Consider the following 22,650-nt stretch of genomic DNA (forward strand, 5'->3'; position numbering starts at 1 on the left):
ATGAGGCCAACGCTTGGTTTTCTCCAGCTCATGTTTTGTGTGGGCTGCCTGTCCAAAAGGCCAAGAGAGAGACAAATATTCTGCTTTTATGTTTGGAGAGGTGGTATAAGTGGTGGGGTGTGTGTGAGAGGGGCTCAGACACAGGAAGTAAGTATCCCAAGAAACCAATGTGAGAGAGCAGTGGCGCTTCTGATAGAGGGTGGGCTTCCTACAGGATCAAAAACATAAAAAAAAAAAAAAAAAAGGAGTTCCCATCATGGCACAGTGGTTGACGAATCCGACTAGGAACCATGAGGTTGCGGGTTCGATCCCTGGTCTTGCTCAGTGGGTTAAGGATCCAGCGTTGCCGTGAGCGGTGGTGTAGGGTCACAGACGCGGCTCGGATCCTGCGTTTCTGTGGCTGTGGCGTAGGCCGGCCGCTACAGCTCCTATTCCACCTCTAGCCTGGGAACCTCCATATGCCGCAGGAGCAGCCCAAGAAATGGCAAAAAGACAAAAAGACAAAAAAAAAAAAAAAAAAAAAAACAAACAAAAAAATGACACAGGGACAGGAGCATAGGAAGGAAGTGCTGAACACGTGTGTCATGATGTAACCTGACTCTCTGTCTCACTGTCACCTCCAGCCAGGGACTTGATTGTACCTTTAAAGGGACAGGCAATTTCCAGGCCAAATTTCTTGTGTGAGATTTAGTTCAAATAGGAGAAGTGGGGGATGTGACCACTTGGAACACCTCTTAAAGCCCCATTGGGGGAGTTCCCATCGTGGCGCAGTGGTTAGCGAATCTGACTAGGAACCATGAGGTTGCGGGTTCGATCCCTGCCCTTGCTCAGTGGGTTAACGATCCGGCGTTGCCGTGAGCTGTGGTGTAGGTTGCAGACGCGGCTCGGATCCTGCGTTGCTGTGGCTCTGGTGTAAGCCGGTGGCTACAGCTCCGATTAGACCCCTAGCCTGGGAACCTCCATATGCCGTGGGAGCAGCCCAAAGAAATAGCAAAAAGACAAAAAAAAAAAAAAAAAAAGCCCCATTGGGAGTTCTCTTGTGGAGCAGTGGGTTAAGGATCTGGTGTTGTCGATGCAGCAGCTGGGGTTGCTGCTGTGGTATGGGTTCAGTCCCTGGCCTGGAAACGTCCACGTGCTGCAGGCGTGGCCAAACATAAATAAATAAATAAATAAATACAGCCCCATTGCATCAAAGTTTTCAACAAGAAATTTTTGGATCACAAAAAAATTTTTAAGCCTTGAATGAACACTCTGCTTATTTCAAGCAGTTTCTGAAACAGTACAACTGGAGACATCTGTAACACTCGGATACTTAATTGTTACATTGATATTGTGATGATGACAGTTTAATTGTGGCAATGGTGATGACAGTTAACCTGTGGCAGCTGCAAAAAGGGGTTGCCCATAATGTAAGTTATTTGCCATGATTTCCCACTGAGATATGCTCTAACCACCCTATTTAAATTGTACCCTGTGTCTTCCAGTCCAAACTCCCTTGTTTTGTTCTATTTTTTTCCATAGCACTTAACTTCTAACAGATTACATCACTTACTTATTTTACTTATTTATTATGTTTTTATTGCCTATTATTTCCTCCCATCCTGCCTGTTCTGGAGTGTCTTATTCAATGATTCACAACCCCAGCATCTAAGAATAATACCTGGTACCTAGAAGCAGCTCCCTAAATATTTGTTGAAAGATTAGATGAAATGCCAAGCTTAGTCATTGACACATGATGGCATTTGTTTCCTTCCTCTTTGATGGGCTACAGGATCTGAGTTTTGTGATTCAGGAACCTGAAATGAAAATGCAGGATATTGGAAGGCCATAGCCTCTGCTCCTGTGTGATTCTTGGCAGTACAAAATGGTACAGAACCTGGGCTGCTCCCCTTGGACCTGGTGTCAGTAACTTAGTGCTCCTAGCATGGCCTGGCTTTGGCAGTGGCCAGTCCCCTTGGACTCTCTTTGGCAGAGATCTGAGCTGTGCATTTGGTGGGATCTTGGTATTGGATGAAGAGCAGCAGGGCTTGGATCTCACTCAGTCCCTTTAAACAGGGGCTATGTCCTATAATGGGATTAGTAAATAAAGGTGGCTATATCCTGCCATGCAATGAGGACCATCTCTCTGTGTTGCAACAGAGAAATGCTAGGGATATATCAAAGAGAAAAGGCAGGATGCAGAAAGTGTGCATAGTTCACTACCTTTTGTGTAAGAAAAGAGGAGACCAGGAAAAAATATATAATATGTATGTAAAATATATGTATACATTATACATAATATGTATATATACTTGAATATACAAATATTCACATTTCCTTTGTTGCATACACAATCCTGGAAGGGTGAACAAAGAGAAGACCTAATAAAATGACTACCTAGGAGCAGGTAGAGAAGAGGTTGAGCGGTTAGAGGGTATGAGAGTGAGACCCATGTTCTAGCAGGTGCTGTGGGATTTGAAGGGCAGAGGAAGCGGGTCTGGGGAGGACTAGCCCATCTGTCTGAGGAGGTTATGCTGAGCTGATTCTGAGGCTGGGCCTACAGGGGGGAAGGTGGTGTCTAGATGGAGGTGGGAGAAGATAGGCATTTTCAGAGATGAGAGAGACCTTGGTAGATTGGGAGCCTCAGAGTAATTCCACTTGATTGGAGGTCAGAGTGTGTTTTTGTTGTTGTTGTTGTTATTGTTGTTTTGCTTTTCAGGCCCACACCTGCAGCATATGGAGGTTCCCTGGCTAGGGGTTGAATCGGAACTACAGCCACTGGCCTATGCCACAGCCATAGCAATGCAGGATCCAAGCTGTGTCTGTGACCTGCACCACAGCTCACAGCAACGCTGGATGCTTAATCCACTGAACAAGGTCAGGGATTGAACCTGTGTCCTCATGGATCCTAGTTGGGTTCGTTAACCGCTGAGCCACAAAGGGAACTCCCAGATCGTGTTTTTAATTAAGGGGTAGGGATAGGGATTGGGGATAGGGTTGCTGGGAATGGCAAGAGCTGAGGATGTAGAAAAGTCAGGACACTGGTGATAGAGAACCATGTGTCTCAAGGTACGGACCTCGGATGTTAACTTTCGAGTAGCCCTTTGTAAGCTGGGGTCTGCTGTAATGAGATTGGTGCTCTGGAGAGATTACATGGTTACTGGAGAAGAGAGGATAATCGGCAGAGTGAGTGTGTGTGTGTGTGTGTGTGTGTGTGTAACTGTGTCCTTAGTGGTGGGAATATCAGTTGGGAGGCCCTTGTACTTGTTGGGCGAGAGGTGCTGAGGGTCTAGAATGGAGAAGCAGCACCGTAGCCCAAGTTAAAGGCTGGTGTTGGAATGCCTGAGTATGCATCTTGGCTCCTGACTTCCTTGCTAGCTGTGTGGCCTTGGGCAGGCTTACCTAACCTCCTGCTCTTTCCTTTCTTCAGGTGTAAAATGGGGCTGCTAGCGTCAATGTGATAATACTTGTCAAAGTGCTAACCTCAGACGCTGGAAGGACACTGTGGGAGAGGGATGCTCAGGGGACATGCTCTTCAGTGGCGTGGGTGTGGATAGGAACCAGTCCTGCCTGGGGACCATCACAATCCACATCAAATCTGTGATTGATTAAAAGGAGGGAAGGGGGAGTTTCTGTTGTGGCTCAGTGGCAACGAATCCAACTAGTATCCACGAGGCCATGGGTTCTATCCCTGGCCCCCTTCAGTGGGTTGGTGATCCGATGTTGCCATGAGCTGTGGTATAGGTCCCAGACACAGTTGGGATCCTGGGTTGCTGTGGCGTAGGCTGGCAGCTGCAGCTTTGATTCAACCCCTAGCCTGGGAACTTCCAATGCCACACCTGCAGCCCTAAAAAGCAGAAAAAGAAAAAAAAAAACCCCAAAACAAAACCCACCAAAAAAGGGAAGGAGGGTGATCTCTAGATATAGCTATGGGATGATCTCCAGGGTGTGTTGTTAAGTGAAAAAAAGCAAGGTACAGAAATAATAGATAGTATGTTACCTTTTATCTGAGAAATACATACATTATTTGCCTGTATGTAAAAGAAATGAGGGTTCCCATCATGGTGCAGTGGAAACAAATCCGACTAGGAACCATGAGGTTGCGGGTTTGATCCCTAGCCTTGCTCAGTGGGTTAAGGACCTGGCATTGCTGTGACCTGTGGTGTAGGTCACAGACGAGGCTCGGATCTGATGTTGCTGTGGCTCTGGAGTAGGCTGGTGGCAACAGCTCCAATTAGACCCCTAGCCTGGGAACCTCCATATGCTGTAGGTACAGCCCTAAAAAACAAAAAAAAAAAAAAAAAAAAAGAAAAGAAAAAAAAAAGAAGAAAAGAGATGGAGGAGTAAACCAGTAAAATTTATTGGTACTGGCTTTACAGGGAGGGAGGAAATGGATGGATGGGTCAGGGTCTAAAAATACCTTTTTAGAAGGTATTTTGGGAGTTCTCTTGTGGTGCAGCAGGTTGAAGGTTCAGCATTGTTGCTGCTATGGTGTGGGTTTGATCCCTGGCCTAGGAACTTCTGCATGCAGTGGGTGTGGCCAAAAAATTAAGTCCAGGAAGGATGTATATATATATATATATTTTTGTTGTTGTTTTTGTTTTTGTCTTTTTGCTATTTCTTGGGCCGCTCCCGCGGCATATGGAGGTTCCCAGGCTAGGGGTCAAATCGGAGCTGTAGCCACTGGCCTACGCCAGAGCCACAGCAACTCGGGATCCGAGCCGCATCTGCAACCTACACCACAGCTCACGGCAATGTCGGATCGTTAACCCACTAAGCAAGGGCAGGGACCGAACCTGCAACCTCATGGTTCCTAGTCGGATTCGTTAACCACTGTGCCACGACGGGAACTCCCAGGATGTATATTGTTTTGTAGATTTGACTCTGGAACCCGATAGATGTTTTCCTTTTCATTAAAGAAAATTTAATTAAAAAAATAATCCTCTAAATCCAGATTAAAATGAAACAAATGTATGTATCAAGTTGGTGGCTTAATCACACAGAGAATTATTTCACATAACTTTAAAACGCAGTAACCTGATTATATATCCCATGGAATATATCTTAAGGTCAAAACAAATTCCAAATAAATCTTAAGCTGTTTTCAGTAATATTGTTAGTAATAATATTGGTATTACTATTCTGAATCGATTTTATATTTTTATATATATATAAATTGATTCAGAATATATATAGTAATGCTATACTATATATAATATGCTATACTAATATATATACTATATATAATATAGTGCACTATATATAGTAATTATGTTCAAAATAATCAGAAAGCAATATTTTTAGTATGATAGGAAAAAGGTAGCCATTTTATAATCAAAGGTGTTAAGTAAAAATCCTGTAATCCTAAATTTGAATTGAAAATACCAGTATGAACTCCTGATATATTTTCTTTTTAACACATGAAAAAGTATTTCCTAACTTTGTCCATTAAAAAACCTAGAAATAACAACCAACTCAGTAGCAATAAGCACCTATCACATACAGATTGTAGCCTCTAAATACAATATCCCACCAACAGGGACAAAGAATCCGTAGAAGATTGGCTGATTCTAGGTGTGGGACAGGAAATGTACAAAATGTATTGGCATATCTTATATCAGAAAACAAAGCTATCCGAATTCCCGTTGTGGCGCAGCGGAAATGAATCTGATTAGGAGCCATGAGGTTTCAGGTTTGATCCCTTGCCTTGCTCAGTGGGTTAAGGATCTGGCCTTGTTGTGAGCTGTGGTGTGGGTCACAGATGCGGCTTGGATCCCACATTGCTGTGGCTGTGGTGTAGGCCAGCATCTGCAGTTCCAGTTCAACTCCTAGGAACCTGCATATGCCGTGGGTACAGCCCTAAAAAGCAAAAAAAAAAAAAAGGAAAGAAAGAAAAAAAGCTATCAAAGACCACTTGTGTTGTGTCAAAAGGACTTCGGAGCCAAGTTGAAGGGCCTCTTGGTGCCAAAATATGGAATAATTTGAGCATTAAAAAGAATAACTGTAGCGGACTCACATATATCAAATATGTTCCAATGTATAAAATCCATGAGTTAAAAATCCAGTGGTTTCCACTGGAAGAAGTTGTGGAACTAACTCATTCTGAACACTGGCCAAGAAAGGGAAGGGATCAGACATTGATTCTGTCCTTTCTTCTTGGTTACCTTAGGGTGGCCAAATTGTGGCTGAGGAAAAGTTCTTTTTTTGTAGAAGAATTCTAGCCAGTAAATGCAGAACGAGTTATAGAATTGAAACATCATCATTTTGCAACCCCTAGTGAAATAATGAATTTAGACAATGTGGTCATTAAATGGCTTAGGGGAAGCTGATGGGGAAACTTTATAATGGATGGATCAGACTGATGACATTCAAAACCACACTCTTACTGTCACAAAGAAGAAAGACTTCCAGACATCATGTGCCTACTGATGCAGTAGGAAGTACACAGCACCATCAAAAATAGAACCTGAATCTGTGCTAGGCTTGAGATCTAACTACCAGTTTATAGAAAATATGGGGGACAGAGGAGCATGTCAAAACAACACCATGGAGGTTAAAATCCAGCAGTTAAAGTGTGAGACATTCTTTAGTTCAAAAGACATGTTTTCTACAACAATTAAACCAAAGAATAAGAAGTTATCCATGCATTAAAAGAGACCAAAAATACTTATCAGCAAAATGCAGTCTGTAATCTTTGGATCTTAACTCAAACAAATCAACTATTAAAAAAACAATCTATGCCTCAGGTCGTGAATACCTAACATGTAATAGGCATTAAATATTTAAAAAATTGCTATGGTAGAGAAACACAAGCTAGAAAGTGAACATTCAGAAGTAGTTAGAGAAATAACAACAACAACAACAAAAGACAAAAAAAAAAAAAAAAAATAAAAAAATAAAAAAGGAGTTCCCGTCGTGGCGCAGTGGTTAACGAATCCGACTAGGAACCATGAGGTTGCGGGTTCGGTCCCTGCCCTTGCTCGGTGGGTTAACGATCCGGCGTTGCCGTGAGCTGTGGTGTAGGTTGCAGACGCGGCTCGGATCCCGCGTTGCTGTGGCTCTGGTGTAGGCCAGTGGCTACAGCTCCGATTGGACCCCTCGCCTGGGAACCTCCATATGCCGCGGGAGCGGCCCAAGAAATAACAACAACAACAACAAAAGACAAAAAAAAAAAAAAAAAAAAAAAAAAAAAAAGAAGTAGTTAGGACAAGCTTCTATGGAAGCTACTCATTAGGCTTGATTAATTAAAAGCCCTTATTTTTTTACACATTATAGAATTGGCTTAGATTGCTACAGTTTTTCACTTTGGTGCTTGCTCTGAGGTAGAAATTAAGTCTTTCCGTATATAATATACCCAAAACAAAACAAAAATTATGAAGTTACTTTGGACATTTGAACACACTGGGTATTGAGGCTAAAGGATTATTTATTTATGGTTGTGATAATGATACTGAAATTATGTTAAAACTGAAACATTATATTTTAAGGCTGGGTACTAAGGACTTTATAGATGAAATTGGCTATGTCTGGAATTGGCTTCAAAATAGTAATGTGGAGGGTGAGAATGGATAGGGGTACAAAGTAATAAACAAGACTGACCAAAAGTTAGTTACTGTTGGAATTTTCATTGTGGCTTAGTGGTAATGAACCTGACCAGTACCCAAGAGGATGCAGGTTCGATCTGTGGCCTTGTTCAGTGGGTTAAGGATCCTGCATTGCTATGGCTGTGGTATAGGCTGGTGGCTGTGGTGTAGGCTGGCAGCTGCAGATCTGATTCGACCTCTAGCCTGGGAACTTCCTTGTGCTGCAGATTTGGCCCTACAAAGAAAAAAAAAATTTAGTACTTGTAGCTGGGTGACAGATGGGTACATGGGGTACATGAGATTTCATTATATTGTTCTCTTTACCTTTGTATAGTTAGAAAATGTCCAAAATAAATATGGGAAAAAAAGCCACCAGTTCAGTTAGCTGGCTAATTCTGATTTCTGCTGGTCCTAAACTTAATTTGCGGTTGTGGTGTATACCCTTGTTGAAGTCACTTGGCTAGCCATAAGAAAGGCTGGGGTGTGAACTCATTTCTGTCTGGCCGCAAAGCTCAAGGCTTTTCCATTTTCCCCTGTATATTATGCCCGTTTATGGCATTGTTTACAGTGAGGGTTTATAGGGTTTTACAAGTGGTCGTAATATAAACATGGAAAAATGAGGCAAAAGCAAAAACAAGGACCAAAAATAAAATCAGAACCAAAACATCAGAATTGTCTTCCTTTGAGGGAGGGAATCACCCTGAGTGCAAGGCAAGAAGGTGGAAAAAGACTGCGTACCTTCCACCTGGACTTTGTTGGGCCTTTTCTGTTGTACCACCCAGGGTTGGGGTTGAGAGAGACCTGGTTAAAGCATGGCCCATCCCTTCCTAGCTATGTGACCTTACTGTTCTGTGCCTCAGTTTCTTCAGCCAACCTCATCTGGTTGTTGGGAGGATCATGTGGGTTGGTAAGGCCTCAGATGTTTACTTCGAAAAGAGAGCAGAAGCACAGCTCACCAAGATCCTAAGAATCCCTAAGATGGACTGGGGATTATGTGTTTGGAAATGCCTTGTGACCTGGACCCTCACCCCTGGCCCAGCTCTTGCACTTTCTCCAGGACCTGGGGCAGCCTTGCTCAAGTTTGGAATGACCCTTTTCGCCTGGGTGAGGAGGCTCAGTGCTCTATGGGTCACATTTGATTTTGTTACATGGGCAGCTGGAGAAGACCCCTCTTAGATGGGTCCATAGAAAAATCTAGCTGGATAGCTGGAGGCCAGTTTTAACTTCTCCATCTTTGAGACTGGAAGGAAAAGGTGACATTGCTTGTCCTTTCTGAAGGAAGCACCACATTTTCTCTCTGATCTATCCTGTGTACCTCCTACAACCAAGAGCATTCGCCAGGAACTCTTAAAGGGCTCCTGAAAAGATCCTCATTGCCAGGATGGAGCCCTGTGTTGTGACATTCAAGTGAGAAACGAGGGGAGGGCTGTTGGTTGTAGGACTCTTGGTTGAGTCACTTGGTCACCTGGGAAGGGTCCAGGAGCCATACCTGTGGCTTTGATCTACTGTGGCCTCTGATCCCTGGGTGTCTGGCTCACTTTCCCCCATTGCATATGACCTGCCCACTTGCGGGGGGCCTGGGTGTGAGGGAGCTGCTGGCCTAGGGAGGCTCAGCCAGAGGGAGCCCTGATTTACGAACTGTCCAGATTTAACCAAGGCTACAGCACTTTTATTAATAGAACATGCTGCATTTCCTTTTTATAAAAATATGAAGATCGCTGCCCTCAGTAAAATGCCTGGTGACTTTCTGTCTTTAGGGCATGTTCATCACCAGGCTAAAATTAAAAGTGAAGTCAGGCCCTACTTGAGCCTATTTTTAACCGAGTTTAGCATATGAATGTGAACGTGAAGTCTTTCTTTAGATCTCCCTTAACTCAATTACTTACTTATGCCAAGCATCCCGCTAGGAATTTCTGAGCTGTGGCTGGATCTACCTACAGTAGGAGGCCCAGAGGGAAGTTAGGGACACCTCTCTTATCCCAGGCTATCTGAGTTTGCCTGCTTTTGCTCATCCCAACTCCATAGAAGGTTATTCTGGAAGGTTAAGGTGGAGCTAGTCATTATATTGAAAAACAAATAAATGAAACAAAGGGAAACAATCCACCAGCCAACCTATGGCTGTTCTGTGCTGCTTAGATATCACGTAGCCCCTAATTGGTATATATTTTTCTAGGGCCTCCAATTTAGAAGCTTCCACTTGGGTGGAAGGAGGGACACTGTCATTCAAGCAAAAAGTGCGAAGAGCCTTGGCATACCTCGGAGACTTGGGACGACAGGTGGAGAGAGGCAGAGGGGGAAAAAAACTTAACAAGTGTCATTCCTGTCCAGAGTTCCTGATGAGTGATGAGAGTGTTAGGGAAAACTTTCAGAAACCCTCTTAAATTCCCTCTTTGAAATCTTTTTAATGTCTGCTCTTTGAGGACTGGAAAGGGAGGGGAGGGCAGAGGGCAGAGTTGATCCTAACTCTTAAGATTCCTTTGGCCTAAAGTTTCACTTGAAGGCAGGGACTGACAAAGGCTCTTTTTTTGGTCTTTTGTCTATTTTAGGGCTGCACCCGCGGCATATGAAGGTTCCCAGGCTAGGGATCTAATTGGAGCTACAGCTGCCAGCCTATACCACAGCCACAGCAATTCGGGATCCGAGCTGCATCTGTGACCTGCACCACAGCTCATGGCAAAGCCAGATCCTTAACCCACTGAGCAAGGACAGGGATCAACCCCGCAACCTAATGGTTCCTAGTTGGATTCGTTCCCACTGCGCCACAACGGGAACTCCAAAGGCTCTTTTTTTGAACTTCTTCCTAGGCCAGTTCTCTGTGGACCTTTTTTTTGGGGAAAAAAAAAAAAAAAGCCTGTTTTTTCATAATGGATTCTGGCCCTCGTTTTGTTCTTTGGAAAAGTTATTATTTTTTTTAATGGTGATTTTATGGGAAAAAAAACATTGACAGTTTGTTCAAGTTGTGTCATTACTCTATGCTCTTTTACATGAATATGTATTCCACTCCTGTGTCCTGAACCCCTTTGAAGGCATCATTTTTAAGCAGAGGAAAAATTTCCTTTTTCTTCTTCGTCGTCGTCTTCTTCTTTTTTTTTTTTTTTTTTTTTTTTTTTTTGGTATGGCAGCAAAGCCATTATTGAGGATAAGCGGAAGATTAATTTAAAATTCCAGTTACTTTTGCTAATCTGATGATGGTGAGATTGTTTATGGCTAGAGAACTTTGAAAATGTTTCCAGAGTCTGAGAGGGGAGTTTGGTGTGTGTGTGTGTGTGGTGTGTTGTGGGTGAGTGTGTGGTCATTTTGCTTTCAGGGACTGGGAAAGATATTTGAACAATGAGGTCCTTCCATATATTTTTTTGCATTTTCTGTTCAGAGCAATCAATGAAATATGATGTATTCATAGGCCACGATTATCTGTCAGAAAAAAATCTCTTATGGGTTTTTTTTGTTTGCAGTTCAGCACACAATTTGTGTGCTTTAATGATCTTTTCAGTAAAATTTTGGATTAAATTACAGCACTTTTAGGCTCAGAAGTTTGTTTTCAGTTCTGAAAACCTTGCACCTTCCCTCGGTTGCAGTAAATTTTAAGGGACAGGCTTTCCTAGCCAGACTGATATTTTTGAATCTGTGCATTTAGTGAAGGAACATAGGGGCAGGGGTGGGAAAAAGGTACACACTCCTGAAGTCCTTAAGCGCAGTGACTGAAAGATGTTCCTTGGTCTGGATAAGGCAGTTGCTTGGGACTTGGTGAAGGGACAAACCCCTCATAAACACTAAATTCAAAATCATATGCCACCCTTTGAAACCATCCAATTTCACACCACTCACTTGTTCCAGATATTTTTTGTCTTATTTTGACTTTGACTCAACTTTATTCCTTAGTGAATTTAATGATTCATCCTTTGAAACCTTTCAGTGTTACTTTGATTGTTCTTGCTGAGAGCATTTTGTCTTTTTTCCCCCCTTGCCTCAACTGGACCCCTTAGAGAATCTAAGGATTTCACCTCTTAGAGTTTCAGGATGGGTCCAGGAAATGGTCAAGACTATGCTTATCTCTTTCCCAGGGACAGTTGGGTGGTGCCTGGCACAGATAGGTAAGGAGGTGAGGAATATGGCACATTCTGAAACTGTGAGGTGAGATCCGAGCTGAAATTTCTCACAACTGGACTGTGTTTCTTTAGATCGAGGGCTTGTATGTGAAAAGCCTCTGGCATTAGCCTTTGCTTCTTTCACAGTTATCATGATTTGTGGCATGGAGGCTAGGCCTGGAATCCTCTCAGTGTTGTTGTCTCAGCTGGAGTTCCCTAGCACAGCGGCTGAGAGCCTGTGCTAATTCCAGCTGCAAGCAGGATCCTCCTTCCCTGGCAAGGGGGAGCTGCTCAGGGAACATTTAAATGCAATAGAACCATCCCTTTGCAAGTTTCCTCCTGAATGCTCCCGGCTTGTGCAAATCTGGCTTATTCTCATAAGTACTGTTAAGACATACTTCCCTTTCTCCAGAGTTTGTTTATAACAGTTCTCCTGTAACAATATAAAGGGAAATTTTTGAAAGAAAACAATAATTCCCAGTGATCTCTTTGTCAGACTCACTTATTTGCCTGTCTTGACTTCATTCCTTTAACTTTTGGTCACGTGCATATATTTTGAAATATTACATGCCACTTTATAGTGTTTTTTTCTACTTAATATATTGTAAAAATGCTTTTTTTTTTGCAGCTGCATCATCTTCATAATTTAATTTTCCATGACTGCTTGTTATTCCACTGAGCTGATCTACCAAAATGTATCTAATTATTCACCAACTGAGAGAAAATTATGTTTTCAGGTTTTCATTCGTAATACTATAGTAATGGATATCTTCATGCATGGAGCTTTGGAATATTTCCCAGGAATGGAATTACCAGGTCAAAGGGTATGAATATTTTTATTGCTCTGGATATATTTGCCATATTGCTTTACAATAAAGTTGTACCAGTTTACACAGCAGTAACTTATGAGGGTGTGAATTGCACTATGAAACTCATGATTTTCATGAGAGGATAAGAGAACCATTTTGCCTGGGGAGGAATCCCAGCTTTGCCATTTGCGACTTGCCAGCTGTGTGTCCTTTGGCAAGTTATTAACCTCTCTGTGCCTCAGTTACATCCTCTGTATAACCATGTATGAGGATAACCATAGTACCTACCTCATGGGGTTATTACTAGGAATGAGTTAATAATTGTATAGTGCCTAGAAAAGAGTATGCAAATATTATGCACTGTATGTTAAACACATCTCTCTTGTTCAAGATTTTAAAAAAATTTAATAAAGGGACACTTTTTTTGTAATGTTTACATGCTTATTAACGTTATTTCCAAGTAACCCCCCCATCTCTTTTTTGGAAAAGGTAGATTTTATAATGTTAATTTACAGAACAGATCTGTTCTGGTGGGGTTATTCACATTATTTAGGAATCCTTAAGCTTTTGAAACAGAGAGCCTGTATCTTCAGGTTCCTATCTGAAGGTCAGATGTCTGCTGGCTGGAGAGGTGCCGAGGCTGACAATCAGCCACTCATCTCTGAGGAACTGGAATGCTTAAATACCCCCTCCCTCCCCCTCAGCCGCTGCCCCCACTTACGTCGCGCTGGGGGTGGGAGGGGTGGGCAAACTTGTGGGTATTTTAGGGCCTGTATTAGGGGATCTTCTTTCTCTCTTGTGGGATGGCTGTTAATATAGAATCCGGGTTTGGGTGTCCGAGATTGCTTTTACCTGGCAGAATGCGGGGGACCCTTCTCGCTGCCTCCGCCGCGGTTTCCCGGCGCACGTGGAGCGGGTATTTCGGCGCCCGGGGGCGCTGCGGGTGAGGTCGGTGGTGAGGCTTCAGCCGGATCCAGGGGCGGTAGGGTCGGAGGGCGGGAGAGGTGGCAGCACTTGCCACTCTATGGCTCGATCAACTTTCCTCTTCTTAATCCTGGTTTTTTTTCTGCTGAGCTCTCCGAATAATTCAATCCTTGTGTGTGTTTAAAAACTCTAGAAGCCTGAGAAATCTCCGCGAGCTGGTCGAAGGGGAGGCTTTCCGTGCGCGGTGTGTCCTCTGCGCCAGAACCCTGAGTCCTCGCTCCCGGAGACCGCTTCTCTTGGCTCTCGGCAGCCCTCCCTCGAACCCGCCGAGCTGTCGGGCGGGGGTCATCGGCCTTGGGGCTGTGCACTGGGCCCCTGGCATCTTCCCAGGAGAACGCGGGGAGGTCTGCGTGCACGCCCGCGCGGTTCACCAGCGCCTCCGAAGCTGCTCCATCCTTAGCCTCTTGTCTCCAGCTTGGAGACCTTGGACCTGGACTGGCATTGCGGCCCCGGACAGATGGTCTTTCTTCCTGGATTGGGAAAGCAGCGTCTTTCTTTTGGGGCGCCAGTGCCCCCAACATGCTGGGACGTACGATGGACCTGAACCTTACCAGTTTTTCAAATGGGACTTAACACGTGCTTATTATAGGACAGTAGAAAAGGAGGAAAAAATCCTTATGGGTCCACGCTCCAAAATCAGCTGCTGTTTGGCATAGCCCCCATTGCCTTCTTTTTCTATCCATAAATTAGTTTTTTCCTTTTTCCTGATTTTAATTATACTACAATGCTCAATTTTGAAGTCTGCTTTTTTTCACTTAACATTATTTTACAAACATGCATACTGGCTGCATAACATTCCCGGTTGGGGTTTTCTTATTTAAAAAAATATTCTGTAGAAACATATATATATATATATTTTTTTGTCTTTTTTTTTTTTTTTTTGCCATTTTCTTGGGCTGCTCCCGAGGCATATGGAGGTTTCCAGGCTAGGGGTCCAATCGGGGCTGTAGCCTCCAGCCTACACCAGAGCCACAGCAATGTGGGACTCGAGCTGCGGCTGCAACCTACACCACAGGTCACGGCAACGCCGGATCGTTAACCCACTGAGCAAGGCCAGGGATTGAACCCGCAACCTCATGGTTCCTAGTCGGATTTGTTAACCGCTGCGCCACGACGGGAACTCCTGTGGAAACATCTTTTTGCCTAAAGCTTTCTTCATATTAGGTTATAGTCTTATTACCGCAATTTTTTGGAGCAAAGTGTGGGGCTATCTTTAAGTCTGTGTGTGTGTGTATTTCAAATGGCTTTCCAAAAAAGTTTGTACTGGTTTTTACTGCTGCTAGTTATGCCCACATGTATGTTCTATGCCAGCCTCACTGGCATTGAAACTGGGTATTAGGAGAATCCTTGTCAGCTACTGAGGTCAAGGCCACCAGCGGCAAGAGTTGGGAGGTATTGACTGCATAAGGTTACATCGTGTGACCCGCTTATTTCCATCTCTCTGCATTTTGAGGACATCAGCTCGTGTTGAACCTGAGGGAATGAGGTTTAGCTGTGGGTCAGGGATTGAGTTGGTTCAAGAGGTTTTCTTGAATTGATGTGTTTAAAATAGAGCGTTATCTGAAATTGTCATGGCTTGGTGAAGCAGGAGCTTGAGTCACATATAAAGGGAATATCATTTTTTATGTGTGATGCACCTTTTGGGGGTTGGCTTCCATTTTGAGCAGAATCAGTCCACAGTAGAGAAGCTTTCCCTGGGCAGTTTGAGGATGTGTCTTCTGGGGACCAGGGGTGGACCTGGCATTGTTGTGTCCTCCACTGACCCCCCCTCCCCCGCAACACACACTTAGCCCTGGACATTTATATTGCAATTATTCCTTAAGGTTGTTGCCTGGAGACAGAGGATCTCTCTTTAAGCATGCATGTCAGTCCTTTTATGGATGAGAAGGAAATCAGAAGTCACTTACAGCCATTGGCCTGCAAATGTATTGGAAGGGCTGGGTTTTAATAGCAAGTGAACCATGTAGGATGCTATTCATGCGTGAGTTGTTCATGGTCAATTCTTCTTTTCTTTTTCTTCTTCTTTTTTTTTTATGGCCACACCTTCGGGATATGGAAGTGCCTGGGCTAGGGGTCAAATTAGAGCTGCAGCTGCAGGCCAGTGCTATAGCCACAGCAACACTGGATCTGAGCTGCATCTTCAACCTGTGCTGCAGTTTGGAGCAATGCTAGATCCTTAACCCACTGATTGAGGCCAGGGACTGAACCTGCATCCTCATGGACACTATGTCAGATTCTTAATGTGCTGAGCCACAATACAAACTCTTCAATTCTTATTTTTTGTAAAATCCATGAGAAAACCTGTAATTGTATAATGAGCTCACATATGCTGTGCCTGGCTCTCATGTCCCTGGGGCTTTGCTTACAACCATGAGCTCTTAAATCCAAGGCTGCTGTATTTACCCTAGTGCTTTCGAATTAGAGCAGGGGTTCAATGCTCTTCAGTTTAAACAAGTTCTGAGTACCTTAGAGTTATACTCAATTCCCAATCCATGTCCAGGTGGCAGGCAGGCTTGAATTACATAACTTGTACCTGGACATTTGTGTCATGACTACACAAGCTTGATAGTGTCTCCCAAGTGTTTGTGGATCACTTAAAAGCTCACTAGATTAGTAGTGTTGAAGCTTTTAAATCCAAATAATTTTAATTGCATAAAGGAAGCCTAAATATTAACAAGCTGATAGTACATGCAGGCCACTAAGACCAATACTGTTTAAGTCTTTGAGATCAAACATAGGATCTGGTATTTTTGAGGCTGTTGATGGACTATATTCTTTAGACTTTCTTGAGTTCATTCTCCAGTTTTGGAGATAATTATCTCAAGTAATTATGTTAAGTGTCTTAAAATAATTTAAGCCAGTAGTTTTAGGATCCCCCACCAGGGCATATTCCTGTCTCATGTGGCTGTGTGTGTGTTGTGTGTGTATACTAGCTCTGGGTCAGTGTTATAGAGCATATAGACGTATCTCACATACTGCCCTCAAGGAGCCTGCAACCAGGTCATGGGAATAAGTCAAACAAAGCTGAAGTCTTTAATGAATGTTTCAAGACAGGTTGTAATTCTATATTCGTAGTGCATTGCTGATTGATGATGTTCTGAGTGCCAGTGTTAGGGGTGCAAATGGTCTGGAAGGAGAAGACGGGAGTGGGGGAGTGGGCTCAGTGTTTGGGGGAGACTTTCTGGAGGGCGAGGGATTTTGAGGGAAGGCCCTTGGGGGAATGAGCAGGTTTTGAATAGTGGAAGTGAAATTATTGAAGTTATACCCAGAGGAAATGATGGTGGAGTAAAGGAGATGAGAGCCTGGTTAGGAGAATAAGATTTTCCTTAATTGTGGTGGGTGAAAGGTTAGATGGGAGGAGCCTGAAGACAGGTAGAGAAACTATTAGCAGCGGCAAAAGTCTCAGCAGCTAGCCTTTATCCTGTGCATGGTTCTAAGGGCTTTTTTTTCCCCCTCTTTGTCTTTTTGTCGTCTTAATGCCGCCCCCATGGCATATGGAAGTTCCCAGGCTAGGGGTCTAATTGGAGCTGAAGCTGCCGGCCTATGCCACAGCCACAGCAATGCCAGATCCGAGTCACATCTGCGACCTACACCACAGCTCACGGCAACGCCGGATCCTTAACCCACTGAGCAATGCCAGGGATCGAACCTTCAACCTCATGATTCCTAGTCAGATTCGTTTCCGCTGCACCATGACAGGAACTCCAGGTTCCAAGGGCTTTAACGTGTCATCTTATTTAATCCTCAGACAACCTTATGAAGCAATTAATAATATGTCTCCAGGTTCCAAGGGCTTTAACGTGTCATCTTATTTAATCCTCAGACAACCTTATGAAGCAATTAATAATATGTCTGCTTTACAGTAGAGGAACTGAGACATAAAGAAGTGAAATAACTTCCAGCTGGTATATGACAGAGTTGGGTTCAGGTGGACTGAATCAGGTAGCCTAATTTCAGAGCCTATGTTTCCACGCAGTGTATTAGTATCTCTTAGTGATAATTGAGAGTTCTTGATGAGATTGACATGCTCCCCCCACCTTAGGTTTTTGTAAGATTCTAGCTTTACATGTCAGACAGGTCTGGGCTCACATTTTGGCTCTTCCACTTACTAGCAATATAACCTTGCAAGTTATTTCTCTGAACCTTGATTTAATCACCTATGAAAGAGGGATAATAATAATACTTACCTCGGCGTTGTTGGGAGGATTAAATGAGGTAATATACACAAATTACCTAGCAGAATGCCCAGCAGGGAGTAAGCGGGCAGGAAATGATAGCTACTGTGTGCTTATATTTCTTAGATTTACCTAGGGCTATGAGGAGTCCTCAGAGAAGGAGAAGGAATGAGGCTAAGACATGATTCAGGTAGAATTTATTTGGTATCACTTGCAGTAATAATTAGCCAACACAGATACCAGATGCTGGATTCATTCTTCTAGGGCATTCCAGGAATGGACTGTAAATTCCAGATGTGGTTCTGCATTGCTCCATGAACTGATTGCATTTCTCTTTGTCCTCCCAAACTTGGAGGTAAAACCAGGACATTGCCGTTGTACTGAAATTTGGCACAGAGTGGTCTGGTGCCAGTTGTGCATTCCAGGGGCTGAAATTGGGATCTGCTGAAATTATTGGTGTTCCTGCTGTTTCCTGCTTCCTGATGGTGCTGACCAAAGATAATTGTCCTGCATCTTGTAAAGAACAATAGATGTTTGAAAGTAGCATATTTAATTGTGTATAAGGTTTTTTTTTCCTTTTAGCTGTCTATAAGGTTAAGTGAGGAATGAAATAATTATAACTTAAGACAGAGACGTTTAAACAAAATACTTTAAAAAAAAAAAAAACAGTAGAAGAAAAACCTTGCGCTAAGGTGAAATGCTGTTTAGAACTATCACTCTCGGAAGTTCCCCTTGTGGTTCAGTGGTAACTAGCCTGACTAGGAACCATGAGGATGCAGGTTCGATCCCTGGCCTTACTCAGTAGGTTAAGGATCCAATGTTACTGTGAACTGTGGTGTAGGTTACAGATGCAGCTCATATCTGGCATTGCTGTGGCTGTGGTGTAGACCAACGGTTGTAGCTCTGATTTGACCCCTATGCTGCAGGTGCTGCCTTAAAAAAAAACAACATCAACAAAAAAACCAAGAGAAAGAAATATTACTCTTAAGAATTGATGGAGAAACAGCACTTTGTACTTGTCCCTGTGCATTTCTTTTTTCTTTTTTTTTTTCATTTTAGGGCTGCACCTGCAGCTTATGGAGGTTCCAAGGCTAGGGGTGTAATCAGAGCTACAGCTGCTAGGCTACACCACAGCCATTGCAAGTTGAGATCCAAGCCACATCTGTGACCTACACCACAGTTCATGGCAACACTGGATCCTTAACCCACTGAGTGAGGCCAGGGATCGAACCCAAAACCTCATGGTTCCTAGTCAGATTTGTTTATGCTGAGCCATGAAGGGAACTCCCCAGTGCCTGCACATTTCTTGCGGTTGACATGGTAGTTTTTCCTCAGGTGTTCTGTGGCAGTAGTTTTTCTTAACATTACTTCCTCCAAGAATTTGAAAAGCCGTAATGCAAGGGTCTACCAAAAAAAGAACGATTTCTAGTTCTTTGCTGATTTTCAGTCTCCTTAGTTGTAGCACATCTATTGCTCTTGTCTCTGTGTCCTTGGTATGATTCAGTTTGGCTTCTTTGGAATTACCAAATGTTCTTTGTTGCTCTTAATCCACCATTTGGTTTTGAAATTTGGGGATGTGAGAATATATAAAACATAAGTTTAAAATTATGTGATGTTTCAGGAGTTCCCTGGAAACCTAGTGGTTAAGGACTACAGCAGGACATTGTCACTGCTGTAGCTCAGGTTCAATCCCTGGCTTGGGAACTTCCGTGTGCCATGGGCAAGGCCAACTAATATGCAGTGTTTCTGAAAATGTGAAAAATCTTTTAAAAATTCTACAGTGACTCTGGAATTTTAAGGTTTTTTTTTTTTTTTTTTTTTTTTTTTTTTTCCGTTTGTTTTGTTTGTTTGTTTTTTAAGGGCTGCACCTGTGGCACACAGAAGTTCCCAGGCTAGGGGCTGAATTGGAGCTGCAGCCACTGGCCTATGCCACAGCCACAGCAATGCTAGATCTGAGCTGCATCTGCGACCCACACCACAGCTCACAGCAACGCCGGATCCTTAACCCACCGATCGAACCCAGGCCCCCATGGATACTAGTTGGGTTCGTTGCCACTGTGCCACCAGGGGAACTCCCTGCAATTTTAAATTTTCAAATAAGGCTAGACTCAGATTGCTGCTTGCTAGATCTATTTGGTGGAAAAACTGGAGTGTTGCCCATTATTTCATTTTCCAAAATTTCTGACTGGTGAGTTTTGAAACAGGGGGATTTTGATGGGCACATAGCTCACGTTGCTTGTCTTTGTGTAATGGATGACTGTCCAAAGGTAATGATGTCAACCTGGCTGATAAAATAATGGGTTTCTGAATTCTTTCGCTTTAAGAAAAGGAGGTTCTGATCCTCCAGAACCTGCTGCTTCCCAGTCTGACCCATGGGATGCTCCATTCCTAGTTCATTTAACTAAAAGAAATATTTATCAACCACCTACTATGTGCTAGGTACCATCGTAGGTCTGAGTCATGAACAGAACAGGTGCAGTCCTTGTGGGTGGAGATTACAGTCTAATGGAGAAAACAAATACAAACCAAAAAATGTACATGTAACTGTAAAATCATAAATTGAGATAAATAATATGAAGGGATAGAAAGGAGTTCTTTCTAGCCAAAGTGGGAAAATAGAGCTATGGGAATACTAAAAAGTTTATTCATATTGAAAACATTTCCTATAGGAGCTCCCTTGTGGAGCAATAGGTTAAGGATCCCATATTGTCACTGCAGCAGCTTGGGTCACTTCTGTGGCTTGGGTTCAATCCCTGGCCCGAGATCCTCCACATGCTACAAGTGCAGCCAAAAAAAAAGTTTCCCATAAAACTCTAAACAAAGAGCAAAGATTCAAAATGATTATGCAAAAAATGTGAGTGTCACAGTGTTTAAGTACATCAAGTTGCTCTTCATTGGCCACGAAGGTGTCACTATATGGAATTCTGTTTCAAAACATGTTTGAGCCCATGACCATGCCGAGACTGTGAACGTGTAATTTGGTGCCTTTTAGTTAAAGCATCATCATACCTACTGCAATGTCACTGGAGAATGAACTCCCTGAGTCAGGGCTACCATGGAAAACTGATTGGGTGACTCCCCCTCATTATTTATTTCTGGTAAGATGCAGTTTGGTTATGGAATGCACCCTTAATCGTGCAAGGCTAGGGGAATGTGGGGGTCTACTCTCTATTTGCTGCCATCTCTCTCTCTCTCTCTCTCTTTTTTTGTTTGAACCCATGGCATTTCTAAGTTCCCAGACCAGGGATCAAACCCGAGCCACAGCTGTAACCAGAGCCACAGCAATGACAAGGCCAGATCCCTAACCCACTGAGCCACAAGGGAACTCCCGCCATCTCCTTTGGTCAAGGAGCTTGGCTTCCCTAAGACTGGGAGGGTTGGAATATGAAGGGGTTGAGCTTGATGACCTTAAAGAGTTTCTCCAGGTTCAAATTTTATTTTAGAAGAAACGGGCAGAAGGAGAATGCTTGGGGCAGAATCACTTCATAGTTAATCAAGACGTGACATTTTCATGGTCCTATGCAGTAGAGGGAGCCCTGGACCAGAAGTCTGAATGCTTCAGGCTCAACAATACCAGCAACTCCTGGAATGAGTAGTGTATGCTCATCCAGGCCCAGAGCACAGATGAGCTCAGGGTTGGCTACAGACCACGTCCAGAGACAAGAGCCATGGGAATACTAAAGTGGGTAAGCATGCGGCATCCGGGTTCAAATCCAGAACACTGCACTAATGTGGACTTGGGTGGGAAACTTGGCCTTCTTGAGCCTGATTTTCACATCAATGAAATGCACCTTCCATTTCTCATCTGTAAATACTCTTTTCTTTCTTATAAATGTTTCTTTCCATAAATGCCAATTATTGCTGTCATTTTTCTTATTAATAATGATTACGTCTTCAGTTATTGTGGTTCTTCAGTGGGGCACACCACATCACCCCCTTTTGTCTTGGTGTCCTGCCCGTGGTGCCTGCCCCATGGGGTTATTTGGAAAGTCAGATGAGATTGAACATGCTTTGTGAACCTGCACATCCCCTCTGAGGCCAGGCTGGGGAGGTAAAAGCAGCAGGCTGGAGGTGTGGCAGGTCTGTTTGTCTGCAGCGTGGCTGTTTTCTGAGGGAGGGCTTGGCTGAGGCTGGCTGGTAGGCAGGTCTGTCTTCCTCCTCCCTGACAGACTGGGGCACATGCAGACACACTTCCCATCCAGACAGACAGGCCCAGCCCGCAGATGGCCACCGAGCCATTCACTTGGTGATTGTCATTCACAGCTCCTGTGTCTCCTGCCAGGGGCAGTCGGAGGGCACCTCCGTCTCAGTTTCATCCCTGGACTGCCCCTGCCCCTCTAGCCTCTTGCCTGAAGGTTCCAGAGAAGGGCATAGTAGGACGCACTGTTTTTAAATGACTTTAAAAACAATTTCTTAGGCTGGATAGCAACAATACAATCCAGACACTGTGAGTGGTGGTGGCATTGGAGCCGGGCACCTGTTGTCACGCAGGCTGCCTGGGGGAGAGCAATTAGTATCTTTGGCGAAACCACTGGAATGTTCCTGGTGGGGGCGGAAGCTGGGGAGTGGGTGGTGGGTTTGCTTCTGGGGTGTGTTGCCTCCTTCCGAGCAGATGGGGCTGAAAGAATTTCCAGAGGGAGGAGGGAGGGCACCGCCTAGGGAAGGCCCAGAAGGCTGTTTTCCTGTCCAGATGGCCCATTCATAAAATGCCTCTTCTTTCGCCACATGGCACTGCCGCGGCCTGGTTTTCCCCACCTCTGGGTTCATTTCTCTCAAGGCGGGGGAAGAGGAACCCTGTCAGCTAAAGAGATGCTGGGAGCCTCACTCTCCCAGCTCCATTGGTTCACTCTCAGCGGGCGTGCGTGAGAGGTGACCTCCCCCTGCTGGGTCAAGGGCCTGGCCAGCTCCAGGACTGACACATGGTGCACCAGCCCGGGCTCCGAGACCCTGTCCCACGGTGCTTATCACAGCGACAGCTCACCCGGGACCTGGGGGTGGTGGCTGCTGCTTAGGGGTGACCTGATGGACCTCGCCT

At 44.1% G+C, this 22,650-nt stretch overlaps 1 protein-coding gene and 1 long non-coding RNA gene across 8 annotated transcripts in view; both read left to right on the plus strand.

The window, feature by feature from the left end:
- RBM20 (RNA binding motif protein 20) overlaps positions 1–22,650 on the plus strand; it is a 243,283-nt gene that overhangs the window by 53,170 nt on the left and 167,463 nt on the right. Inside the window, exon 1 of one of the 7 annotated variants that reach the window (XM_084994251.1) lies at positions 21,210–21,301. The exons of 5 other annotated variants lie outside the window; for them this stretch is intronic. The gene's annotated coding sequence lies outside the window, so the exon portion shown is untranslated. Of the gene's footprint in view, positions 1–21,209; positions 21,302–22,650 lie in introns of those variants that run through there. One more of the 7 variants, XM_084994262.1, reaches the window with a different exon arrangement.
- Positions 4,610–9,643, plus strand: LOC146397057 (uncharacterized). Its single transcript, XR_014826232.1, has 2 exons — positions 4,610–6,813; positions 7,175–9,643. It is a non-coding gene; the product is annotated as an uncharacterized LOC146397057 (long non-coding RNA).

Source organism: Sus scrofa, chromosome 14 (assembly GCF_054392235.1).
Source record: "Sus scrofa isolate SSC_HxYL_T2T_F1_AM1 chromosome 14, Sscrofa_HxYL_maternal_Yorkshire_Landrace_v2.0, whole genome shotgun sequence".
In the NCBI taxonomy this organism is placed as follows: Eukaryota; Metazoa; Chordata; class Mammalia; order Artiodactyla; family Suidae; genus Sus; species Sus scrofa.